The sequence below is a fragment of the Tiliqua scincoides genome, chromosome 6 (assembly GCF_035046505.1).
Source record: "Tiliqua scincoides isolate rTilSci1 chromosome 6, rTilSci1.hap2, whole genome shotgun sequence".
NCBI lineage: Eukaryota > Metazoa > Chordata > Lepidosauria > Squamata > Scincidae > Tiliqua > Tiliqua scincoides.
In genome coordinates this window covers 28,878,385-28,891,508 of record NC_089826.1, presented here as the reverse complement: position 1 = coordinate 28,891,508, position 13,124 = coordinate 28,878,385, and the positions used below count along the sequence as shown (strand labels likewise).

Sequence of the window (13,124 nt, the reverse complement as noted above, 5' to 3'; positions counted from 1 at the left end):
CCAGAACAAATAGAAGCTCAGTACTTTTCAAGAGAGTTTCTACAATGATTACCAAGGCTCAAAGGACCTTGACACCAGCTTCTATGCAAACCAGCACTGGCCTGAGTTGTATTTTGTTTTTTAAACTGCTTGTAAGTTGCTCTGGGACCTCTTCAGAGGTAGAAAGGCAGGATATAACTAATGGAGAGAGCACCCAAGGCTGAAGAACCAGAGCTTGATTCAGTTGGGAATGTATAGAGAAGAGGAATGGGCAAGAGGTTGTGGGGGAGGAGTGGTTTATTAAATCCAGCTGAAGTTGAATTAACTTCAAGATTGAAAAACCATGCCTATTTGCCCAGTTAAACAATTGAATGTATGTCATTTTGCTTTAAACTTCACCTAAGGAGTCTTAGGGATAACAATAATTCCAAATAGTTCTTTATTGGGCAGTTTAAATATAAGCAATAAGAAATCACACCATTTTGATACTGTAAAGAATTTTTTATTTTTATTTAAAAAATACAAGATGCAATCTAAATTAGCAGATACAGCAATCCTTGGGAAAGGGGGGGTGAAAAGATACATTCTACAAATTACTTTGCAGCAATTTGAGTTATTGCTTAACTGCCTTTAGAGCTCAAAGCAAGTGAGTTATATGACACTTCATCAACTTAAAACTATGTTCCTACTATTTACAGATTGATAAACATATAAAATACTTGTATCAGGTGCTTCAGTTTTGTGCATCCTGCTTTCACAGAGACTCAAAATATCTCTTAAAAGTTCCCCAGGCGCACACACTTATGAAACACTTCAGCATCTCATCACTGAGCAGGATAACTGATAGCTCTCCTGTAAGATACATACATTCTTACGTGTTTTCCAAGGAAATAGTTGCATCTTCAAACTTGTGACTACAAGAACATCTAACCTGCAAAAAGAAAGTGAACAAAACTTAACACTTAAGTTTTGCAGTCCCTCAGGAACTGGCACTGTAAGTTTCAATTTCTATTAAGTTGTGCATTAAAGTATATACCAATTTAGAACAAATTGTGTGTGTGATCAGAATTGTCTTTCAGTACTTTAATGTAAATACAGGGCATCTAAAAAATGTACATGCTGGATGAATCCACACATCTCCTCATTTGCTTCCTTTGAGTGTTTCAGGTTTTCTACAATGCACTTTATATTTCAGGTAACCCCACAAGTAAGTCAAATGGGGCCATGTCTGATGAGCATAGGGTATTTAATAGGTTCTCTTAATCTAAATACTGATTTTGAAATATTTCACTGAGGTAGCTCCAGACATCACAATGGAAATAAGATGGTAGCCCATCTTGTTGAAAGCAGACATCCTCATCTCTATAAAGCAACTGAACTGCAGGTACAATTGATGTCTGTAGCACAAGTACACTGATGTCTCTAGTGTAGTACACTGGACCAGCAACTGTCCCATCAGAAAAGAACTCCTGGATGATAAACCATACCAGACTGTTACTCCTGGTAAATTCACATTCTTTAATATGAACATATAGATTCTTGAGCCCATCATTTGCTGTTTTGTCAAATGACTGCCATTTAACTTGAACATAGCTTCATCAGATGAAAGAATTGCCTGAATCCATTCACAAAACTCAGTTCTGCAATCAGGACCGTCATTAATGGCATACAATAGAGTATTATGTTGGGCTGTATCCTACATGCCTTAGGATCTGGCGTATGCTCTGATTCCTATCCCACAAGTACACTGTCTTATGCATTTCCCTTGTGATCACATAAATTGTCGCAAAACTTCATCAGAAGCATCAGGGCAGGTGTATGCCTGAGGTCTTCCAGATCTTTGTACATATCTTGCTTAATACAGTCTGCCTCAAACTTACCATGAATGTGTGCAAAGTATGTCATGTTGGCAGCTCTGTTGCAAATTCTTGTCTCCACTGCTGCTGGACTTCACACGCATTCTCAAATTTCCAGTACCACTTCATTAACAATTCACGTTGCTCAAATTTTAGGCATACATCCTGCATGATTACTCTAAAAATCTGTGATGAATGAAGAGTTAATTAAAACATGTACATATTTTGAGACACCCTGATCATACATATAAGAACTGTCCTTCACTATCTTAATGCAAATAGTAACAACACTGGACTTCTAAGAACTAACCTCCTGTCCCAGTGTGCCAGCTGCATAAGAATACTAAAACACAGCAAGTACCTTCTCAGCTACAGTACCTTCTTGGTTATCAGCTTTTCAAATACACACTTCCACCAAATATGTTAGTTCTAAAAGTGGGTTTTGAACCCAACTTTTGAGACACTGTCCAAACAATCTGTTAAATTAGAAAAGCCCAGTTCTATTTAGAAAGTGACAAAATCCCCTTGATACAGAGGCTGGAGAGAGGAGACAAAGAGAAAAGAGTCCCACCCTGCTTTCTCCAGTGGGTGATCCCAATCTGTCCTGCTTGGGCCCTGGGGAAGTCCAGGCAGCCCTCCCCCTCAGGAAGTTTGAACTCTGGCCTGCCAATCCTGAGAGGGAGGACATACCCATTTGGAGGACTAAGACAGACATGGAGATCCCACTGGCGAAGCAGTGTTCCTCAGCTTTGGGGTTGCTACCTCAACAGGATTGCAAAGCCAGTCTTGGTCGTAGGGCTGTGGCAACTTATGAGAATGAAAAAGGGTGAAGCCCAATAGACCAGGGGTGTCAAACATAAGGCCCGTGGGCCAGATGTGGCCCTGGAAGCTTTTTATCCGGCCCTCAGCTGCTGAGGTGTTACAGCTTAAATGGCAGCACACATGAAAATTGGGCTTTCCCAAATCTTGAAATATGATCAAGATTTGTGTACTTTCTCTTCTCTCATTTGCAGCTAATGAGTCTCTATATGAGAACAGGGTCTGATTTCTGGCCATTAGCTGCTTAATGACATCACTTTCTGCTTAATGACGTCACTTCCAGCCCTCAGCTGCAGCCATGAATGCTAACTTCAGCCCTCTGTATGAAACGAATTTGACACCCCTGCACTAGACTAAAGGTAAAGGGGGAGGCATCTGGTGTACCCCTTCAGGCACCAGGAGATGGTGTCCCAGTCCAGCTTGGGTTTAGCAATGGGGCTAAACAGCTCTCTAGTGCCAGGCTTCAAAGTGACTTTTTTGCCCTCTCATAAGAATGGGCACTTTTCACAATGGAGAAAAGTGAAAAGCGGTGTGCCCCAAGGATCTGCCCTGGGACCAGTGCTTTTCAACTTCTTCATATATGACCTGGAGACAGGGTTGAGCAGTGAGGTGGCAAAGTTTGCAGACGACACCAAACTTTTCTGAATGGTGAAGACCAGAAGTGATTGTGAGGAGCTCCAGAAGGATCTCTCCAGACTGGCAGAATGGGCAGCAAAATGGCAGATGCGCTTCAATATCAGTAAGTGTAAGGTTATGCACATTGGGGCAAAAAAAATCAAAACTTCACATATAGGCTGATGGGTTCTGAGCTGTCTGTGACAGATCAGGAGAGAGATATTGGGGTGGTGGTGGACAGGTCGATGAAAGTGTTGACTCAATGTGCAGCGGCAGTAAAGAAGGCCAATTCTATGCTTGGGATCATTAGAAAAGGTATTGAGCACAAAACGGCTAATTAACAGTATTTATATACCGCTTTTCAACTAAAAGTTCACAAAGCAGTTTACAGAGAAAAATCAAATAACTAAATGGCTAATATTATAATGCCATTGTACAAATCGATGGTAAGGCCACACCTGGAGTATTGTGTCCAGTTCTGGTCGCCGCATCTCAAAAAAGACATAGTGGAAATGGAAAAGGTGCAAAAGAGAGCGACTAAGATGAATACTGGGCTGGGGCACCTTCCTTATGAGGAAAGGCTATGGTGTTTGGGCCTCTTCAGCCTAGAAAAGAGGCATCTCAGGGGGGACATGATTGAGACATACAAAATTATGCAGGGGATGGACAGAGTGGATAAAGAGATGCTCTTTACACTCTCACATAACACCAGAACCAGGGGACATCAGCTAAAATTGAGTGTTGGGAGAGTTGGAACAGACAAAAGAAAATATTTCTTTACTCAGCGTGTGGTCGGTCTGTGGAACTCCTTGCTACAGGATGTGGTGATGGCGTCTGGCCTGGACACCTTTAAAAGGGGATTAGACAAGTTTCTGGAGGAAAAATCCATTATGGGTTACAAGCCATGATGTGCATGTACAACCTCCTGATTTTAGAAATGAGCTATGTCAGAATGCCAGATGCAAGGGAGGGCGCCAGAATGAGGTTTCTTGTTATCTGGTGTGCTCCTTGGGGCATTTGGTGGGCTGCTGTGAGATACAGGAAGCTAGACTAGATGGGCCTATGGCCTGATCCAGTGGGGCTGTTCTTATGTACACTGCTGGGAGGGCATTATGGGGGCAGGAGATGGTTGGGATCAATGGTGGGGTCCCCAAATTTTTTTTATTTATACACTGGGGCAAAAAAGGCTGAAGACCACTGCATTAAAGGAATGCACAAGGCAGCACTAAACAAGTAGCTGAGCCACACAAGGTCCTAAAGCCCTAAGTTAAGACAATCAATGGAATCCCCCTATTTAATGAGACAGTGAAGGAAAGCACGTGCTTGCTTCCGAGGAGACCCAGCGAGGCCTCCCTCACTGACCTAGTACTGCACTTCACTCCCAGGCCAACACCACCCTCCCCTCCATGGGTGTTCGTGCTTGTCACTTGCCCAAGTCAGAGTCTCGCCCCAATTGAATGGTGGGAGCTTTGCCAAGAGGCAAGAGGTGCTTGCTCTACCATGAGTAGGAAGGGATGCTGCCACTTGGCAGGTCCCATGGAAGCATGGCGTTCAAGATGCATTCCCCCCGCTGTGGCGCGAGAACACCCAAATCTCGCGAGATCAGGCTCAGGCGACGGGATTGGCGCCTCCCGCGCTTCGCCACCTCACCCTTCACCAGCGCCTACCAGGCGGCCGCATTTCCTCCACCTACCCTGTTAAGGCAGAGGGCGCGTGGCGGAAAGAGCCGGAGACCCACGACCCCTCAGCCAGGCCCCATCGAAAGCGCTTCTCCTCGCACCCGCACGAGTCCTCAAGGCGCAAGCGCATCAACAAACGTCGGAGCCGACGCCCATTCACGACAATGCGCGCGTGCTCGAAGGCCGCATCCGCTTCCCTTCCTCCCCGGCACTCAGACCTTACCTCCTACAGGGCGGTTTCAAAAAGGGAGGAGCCCGTCCCCGCCGCCCGCTTTTATACAGGAGCAGTAGCCCCGCCCCCTTCCTAAGACACGGGAGGGGGCGGCGCAGGCTGGAACTCGCGAGCGAGTGGCGCTGCGCATGCGCTTTCGCCTCAGGCTCCCTCGCTCCCCCTCCCGTCGGGAAAGCAAGCTGCGCCCCTCCACTCCCTCGGGCGGCGGAGGTCCCGCCCCCTTCTATTCCCCTAGGCCGCTGTGGGGGCAGCAGCCTCCTTGACAGGACCTGGGTCTCTGCTTCCCCTCCTCCCAGGCGGGGGGAGGGGCCAGGGGAGCCCCCCTTCTTCCTCTGGGGGCACTGGAGGAAGAAGGGGTGGTGCTGCCCTTCCTCTTCTTCACTGGGTCTGCAGCCCTGGCCACACTTTCCTGGGAGGAAGCCCCATTGACTCTAATGGGACTTACTTCTGAGTAGACAGGCATAGGGTTGGGCAGCCAGGCTTGTAACCCAGGAGGGGCTTTTCCTCCATCAATCTGTCCAAACCCCTTTGAAAGGCATCCAGGCCAAGTGCCATCACTACATCCTGTGGCAAGGAGTTCCACAGGCTGACCACCCACTCAGGGCAAAGCACTGTCAGTCACTCTTGGGCTCTGAAAGCAAGCAGGGAAGGCGTCAGAGTGTGGACAAGAGCATCACTGGACTAGAGGTTGTGGCAGTCCTCAATCGGCCCCCCCCCCCACTCAACATGAGACCTTCAGTCCAAGTCATCAATGCCCTGGGCCTGGAGACTCTGGGCACTCTCTCACAGAGACTGCATGGAATGTCTGGGGGGCAGGTGGATCTGTTAATCACGTGGATGCCCACAGCAAGGGCTGCAGTCTTGCAGTAGGTGCTCTGCTTCCTTACATTGCTGGCACCCAGTGCCAGTTGTCCCCAGGCATGGCCCTCCCTCCACACCATTGCCTCTTTGGCTTCAGTGCCCTGCCTCTTGTGCTCGCCCCTCTTTCTCCCTTGCCTAGTCTGGCTTTCGGGGTTCTTGATGGAGGTGTTTTTGGCATCTGTCCCCCTCTCTTCCTGCTCCCCCCTCACAGGGCAGACTCTACCAGCCCTTCACAATCAAGTGCAGAGCAGTATGACAGACAGGATTTTAAAACCTAATTTCAAATGTTTCTCAAGTCTTTAAACCACAGACAGTGGCATAGCTGGAGGGGGTGGAGTACCCAGTGCGTCGGGGACCCTCAGCGTGGCGGGCAAGCGCCCCCTCCCTTCAGAGCCGTTCGCAGTGGGGGGGAGCAAAATGGAGCCATACGGGCTGGGTCCCCGCCTAGCTGGGTGCTCCACTGGGTGCTCTGCTCCCCCTCCAGCTACGCCACTGACCACAGATTAAAGTACACTGTAGGATCTAGTCCCAACATTTCATTTTCAGGCTATGGAAAGCATCTTCAGAGATTAAGCTGAAAGTGAAATGTTGGGACTAGACCCTACAATGTAATCCATGGTTTAAAGGCTCAAGAAACATTTCAAATTATGTTCTGAACTCATCCAGCCACAAAAGCCTTAGAGCCCAATCCTGGGCTTGATGCACTGGCTTACCGCTGGCGCACACTGTGCGAGGCCTAACACCAGGCCAGCACCTGTGCTAACCCAGCACTGGCTGGCACTGGCCTAGTGCCAGGCAGGTGCCCGGCCTCTGCTGCTTGGCAGTTGCACGGACCGCTGAGCTGCAGAGAGGAAAGTGGGGGAGGCGGGAAGGGAGCGTTCCGGGGAGGGGGGAGGCGGAGAGAGGGTGGGCAGGAGGCATGATGGGGAGGCAGGAGGTGGGGAGAGGGCGGGTGGGAGGCGTGCCAGTGGAGGGGGAAAGCGGGACCGGTGAGCTCTGCTCCACCAGATCCTGTGTGTTCGTATGGGGCTCGGCGCCCCAAACAAATGCTCTTAATGACCTTTTGGTCAACAGTGAATCGAGTACCCCATTGTGGGGCTACTACCCTTACCCGGGAGAAGGGGATGAAAGTCCCCTTCTCCCGAGGTCTGTCCACGGCTGCTGTTGGAACGAAGGATACGGCAGCAGCTGTTTTTGGTGCCGCTGCAACCGTGCGCCATGGGAGCTCAGGATTGGACTGTTAATATGTTTGTAAGACTGAATTTTCTTGAACAGCCCCAGGGACAGTGCATCATCTCCAAAAGAGACCCATGGTTGGAGTTGCCGAACATCCCAGTCCATGTGACCTCCTGTACCTTTGCAGGGATCCTGGCAGCTCCTGTATGATTACATTAATATCTAATTCTAATACCGGCAGCTTTGTCAATATCTCATTTTATCACTGTTGGAGTAAACGCTAGTTGCTAAAATAGAATTCTTAAGACTATGTTAAGTGACAGATCTTTCTAGATCATAATGGGGGACAATGCAAGTAAGGTAAGAAGGCTAAACAACGGCCTCCCACAAAGTTCTGTAATGGCACCCACACTGTTTAACCTATACATCTCAGACTTGCCAGTAACAGGGGGACATAAATTTGGATATGCTGACGACTTGGCTCCAGCAGTGCAGGGACAAAACATGGCAGTGTTGGATGGCCTCCTTTCAGGGTCCATGTATTATATGCCATACACTAAATCAGTGATTTTCAACCTTTTTGTCTCACAGCACACTGAAAAGGTACTAAAATTGTCAAGGCACACCATCAATTTTTTGGCAATTGACAAGGCACACCGTGCATTTGGTGGGGACCTCACATCCCCATTGGTCCAATTAACAAATGACTGTCCCCCAAACTCTTGCGGCATACCTGCAGACCATTCGCGGCATACTAGTGTGCCAAGGCACAGTGGTTGAAAATGGCTGCACTAAATAAATAAAGAATAAATAAATAAAGACTATATCATGTTAAGTGACCCTAAATTTCTTTTAACACTCTGGTTCAGTAAATCAAGGATTAGATTTGTATCTAAGTTCCAAACAACACAGTCCTGGAACGTGCTGGAATCCCTAGCATGTATTCACTGCTGAAACAGAGATGCCTGCGTTGGCTTGGTCATGTCGTGAGAATGGATGATGGCCGCATCCCAAAGGATCTCCTCTATGGAGAACTCGTGCAAGGAAAGCGCCCTACAGGTAGACCACAGCTGTGATACAAGGACATCTGCAAGAGGGATCTGAAGGCCTTAGGGATGGACCTCAACAAGTGGGAAACCCTGGCCTCTGAGCGGCCCGCTTGGAGGCAGGCTGTGCAGCATGGCCTTTCCCAGTTTGAAGAGACACTTTGCCAACAGTCTGAGGCTAAGAGGCAAAGAAGGAAGGCCCATAGCCAGGGAGACAGACCAGGGACAGACTGCACTTGCTCCCGGTGTGGAAGGGATTGTCACTCCCGGATTGGCCTTTTCAGCCACACTAGACGCTGTGCCAGAACCACCTTTCAGAGCGCGATACCATAGTCTTTCGAGACTGAAGGTTGCCAATGGGTAAACCCATCTTGAGAGGATATCATCAATTGTTCAATGCGATCATTCACGAAGAGGTAAGAATGTCTGCAGTACTGTAATTTCAAATAAAGTATTAAGAAAAGAAAAAAAACCTTTGTATACTGTGCATTCAAACAAATAAGAGTGATTTATGAATGCGTCTTCACTCACCATTCAGTTTATTGTGTTCAAATGCTGTCATGTACAAATTAGTCTGGCCACTAGGTGGTGCTTTTGGTTCATTACTTTGACCAAAGCCAGGGGAAGGGGGATGAATTTTTTTTTGAGTGCAGTTGCTTTTTCCTTTCAGTGTAAGTAGCAGTGGCAAATGACAGAGTTTTCAGGTTCTACACAAAGATAATACTATGTTCCCTTGTTAACATCTTGTCATCAGTGAATGCTTAGAAAAATAATATCCTGTGACAGGACAAATAAGCCTGATGATGTCTAAACTAGTAGGTATATAGAACAACCTATTCTAGATTCATATGAACCCTTTTCTATGAAATTTTCTATGAACAATGTTTATGCAGCTGAAGTCCCAAATGGAACCACATGTGACAGGTGTGCTTTCCAGTTTGCTGGGTGGTGGGTAGAATCTTCTGTTTAAGGAATTATCATTACAGTTTGAAAAGGCTTTCTGAAAATTTTGTGAATGGTTTGTGCTTTTATTTGAGTTGACATTCCCAGCAGAACTGGCCTTAGGAGCCAAGGGGCCCAATTGGAAACACTTTTTGCGGGGCCCAGTTTTACAGCCAAAGCCTGTAGAATCTTAGAGATACAAATAAAATTTACACAGAGTGTTTCTAGTGAGTAAGATAGGATTAGAGCTGGGTAGCCCGATCCTCCACCCAGTCAGCATGCTCATTTGCACGCTGCCAGGGCCATCACAATTGTGCCGTAAGGCACATTGAAGCTGCCAGGATTGGAGAGGTACCAGCGGGGAGGCTTGTGCCAGTTGGTGCTGGGCCTCTGCATGGGAGCCGCAGATGGTAAGCTCCCTGCCAGGTGGCAGGGAGACATTTCTGGTCAAGGAAGAGGAAGGAAGTGTGGGGGTGAAATTGGGTGCAAGGAAGGCAAAACAGGAGGTGGATTGGGCCTGGAAGGGAGGTGGGGTGGTAGCAGAGGCTGCCACTGGATCGTATCCCCTTCTTGTGAGCCTTGGAGCTTAACATGGGTTTCCTTGGTTCTGCACCAGTGATTGAGCTGGTGCTGATCTGAGTAGACCCATAGGGGCTGCAGGGGCACTACACAGTGTAGGGAAACTGAACATCAGCAACCACTGCACTGGCCTAGGCTGTTGAACATGTGCCATAAAACACATTGTGACAGCCTAGCACTTGGGAGTGCAGGCGGGAAGGCCTGCAACATCCTACTGGCGCCAGATTGAGAGAAATACACACTGGAGAAGGTAAGAGCTGCTCTGAGCAGCACAGGGGCAGGGGGTGTAATGGGGCAGATTGGGCCCTAGAGAGGCTGGTGCACACTAAATCCTCTCGCCTGTTCTGGGCCTGAAGACATGGGGCAGCTCAGGCTTGTGCCAGTTATTTAGCAGGCATAGATCTGAGCTGCTCCATTGAGCAGGCTAGGGCTGTACACAGAGTAAGGGAAGAAATGGATGAAAGAGCTCCAGCCAGCTTATCCAGCCGTTCTGGCTCTACTGCATCAGTGCAAGTTAGGATTGGACCGCTAAAGGCCCAGTCCTATCCGCAAGATATGCCAGTGTATCTCCATCTATGCCAATGCAATGACAGCCTCACCAGTATAGAATCCCACCTTTTGGTGGATGTGCCGTGGAAGCTGGTGCAATGCCAGAAAAATACCATGCCAATGTATTTTGGATGTCACTTGGATGCCATTGCTACCTAGGCCATGGATAACAAGTTGTGTGGGGAATTACTGAGAGGTGCTGCACAAACAATGCTTTGCCAGGACGGCTTGGCATTTGGCCCTTGTTGCGCTGACATTTGTGCACTGTCAGCCTGGCACTGCCAAGGCAGGAAATGACTGGTGTTTTGCTGACTTCCATTTTTTGTCAGCATAGCATCTGAATAGGAATGAGCCATAAGAATCCCATGGAAAGTCTTTTCCCTTTCATCTATTTCTTTTATCATCCATTCATAAAGACTATCTTTTGCTGACATTCAGGCTAGTGTCCCCACCTCCATGTCTTGATTTTCAAATCCTAGACTTTCTTTCATTAAAACCATACAGAACTGGGAGATTCTCATCTACAGATGGTACCTGTACCTATAACAGGTCCAAGCACCTGAATGTGGATGCAGCCACTGCTACCTCTTTCTCTGCTTCTCTATGTCTTTGCCTTTTATCTTCCCTTGCCTACAGTTTCAAGCAAGCAAGCAGAAGAATCAATGAGGGGGGAGTGGAAGAACAGCACACAATGGGTAGTTGCTGCAAAGCACCAGTCTAACGTGCATAAAAATTCAGGCTGTGCAATAGACTTTTAAGAAGATATCCCAGCTTCAGAGAGGAAATTGCTTAAAACAGCTGAACCCAGTGAGGCAAGGTGGGGAGGGAAGCATGTTTTACTCCTCTGCCTCATGTGCTCCTTTTCAGTATAAAAACAGACACACATGCACTTCTTATAGAGTTTCAGGGCAAACATGCATTTAACCACATAGTTGTCCCTAATGTCTAGTTTGGCCCTATGTCAGTGGGAGAGGAACAGAAAGCACCAAACAGACGAATGAAAGGGAAGAAGACCTTAAGATGCAGAGATGATTATTGGTTGCCCAACTTATTTTAAATATTGTAGCTCATCCCCATAGAAGACTTGAATTCTGTTCTTTCAAGGAGAGACCAGAATGGTTTTCCACACAAATTAGACAGAGGGCTTTCACAGACTTACTTCCTGAGATTAAAATTAGACATTACGCAAAACATCCTGTTGTCCATTATATCTACTTCTTGGCTCTCCATTACATCAAGTAATACAAAATGTACATCAAATTTCCCCTATGGCAGCCAGTGAAATTGGGGTGTATTTGTTGTGGATTACTTACAGTGCAATGACATGTCATCTGTTTTGTTTGCTAGTTGCTACTAGGAGAGGGAATGAGGAAAAGATGTGGGGTCAGTATTTTTGGCAGCAGCCGTGCATCTCTTTTAATGTCTAGTTACAGCCTGAGATTCCTTAGCTGGAGGGGAAAGCTTTCTGCATGCAAAGCATGTACTGTACTAGTGAGCTCTGGCCCCTCCCCAGATGGTGTTGTCTCAATTGTTTCTGTTTGGACAGTACCAGGCTGTTCTGCCTCTCACTTCTACACAGTGTTGAACTTTTTTTTTTTTTCCTGAATAGTGTAGGACTGTTGAAATAATATTTATAGGTTTCTCTATTGCTTCCTTGTATTGTAATAGCATGGATGTGTTACTATAACATTGCAACAGTTTTGGCACCTAAGATTAAAAAACAAAAACACCACACCTAATAATGTTATCCTCGGGGGGGGGGGGGGGTTGGGGAACAGTAGTTGACTTTTTAAAATAAAAACGTCTCAATCAGCTCCGTACCTATGGAGTGTGTTGCATTTGATGTCAAGATCCCATTAATGCTGGAGAAATACTAAGAGAATTTGCATCAGAATGAAGTCACTACCAAGTGGCAAGAGTGTTTTCTTATCAGAGTTTATTGTTGCACAGCAGAAATCATGCCACTATCAGAATAATGTCTAGTTTTTATTTTATTTAAAAATTTTTGTTGAGAAAAACATTTCCAGCAATATTCATTCAATGTGAATGAGAAGAATATCACATCTATAAACACTGAAATATCTATTTTACTCTTCCTGAGGAAGCTTCACATTTTTAAGCAATAATAAAGTATAATATGTACAATATATTCTGCAGATCAGTTCAACTCATTTTCTCATGTGTAAAACTGAGCAAATCTTGTGTATTCGCTTAGATTACTTGATTGATTGATTGCCACTGTGTTTTTGCCTTTGTTTATTTCCAAAGAACGCATGTCACACTGTTAATTTCTACTGGCACAACTGTTTAGGACAGCCAACTTTCAAAAGTCACATCCATGAGTTTTCACAAGAATTATATTAAAGGTCAGTACCTAAAGGTATATACAGTACTTGAATGGTGTTGTGGTCTAAGCAAGTAAGAGGTATTAATGCCCATCTGAATTCCTAGATGATTTAGAGCAGTGGTTTTCAAAGTTTCTAGCTGCAGGAAATATACTAGCCTCTTTCCATTCCAATGACCTACATGTAAACACGTTCATTATAATGTCTTTGGTGAGCATCTGCATTAAGAGAGGTCTCCTTTAGAGAGAGAGCACCTCATGTGCAGGAGCTTTCTGCAGATGTTACAGTGAATATGTGTAGGTTGCCACCACAGTTCTGCTTCTTACACTCACAAGTATTCATTAGAATGTCTTGAAAGAAACTATTGTGCTGACTGCAGACCATGACTTCTAAATGTCTGCCATCAAACCCCCTGCAATTCTTCAGGAGCATCTTCCAGGTACATA

At 46.3% G+C, this 13,124-nt stretch overlaps 1 long non-coding RNA gene and 1 other non-coding gene across 3 annotated transcripts; both read right to left on the bottom strand.

Moving 5' to 3' along the window:
• Window positions 1–459: 459 nt before the first annotated feature.
• Window positions 460–5,275, bottom strand: LOC136655788 (uncharacterized). 2 transcript variants are annotated; one of them, XR_010794674.1, is made up of 3 exons: window positions 5,172–5,275; window positions 1,860–2,021; window positions 460–910 (listed from the first exon to the last, which is right to left on the bottom strand). It is a non-coding gene; the product is annotated as an uncharacterized lncRNA (long non-coding RNA). The 2 variants fall into 2 exon arrangements; XR_010794673.1 differs by lacking the exon at window positions 5,172–5,275 and adding an exon at window positions 4,963–5,165.
• LOC136656473 (small nucleolar RNA SNORA24) lies at window positions 4,688–4,819 on the bottom strand. Its single transcript, XR_010794714.1, has one exon. It is a non-coding gene; the product is annotated as a small nucleolar RNA SNORA24 (small nucleolar RNA).
• Window positions 5,276–13,124: the final 7,849 nt, after the last annotated feature.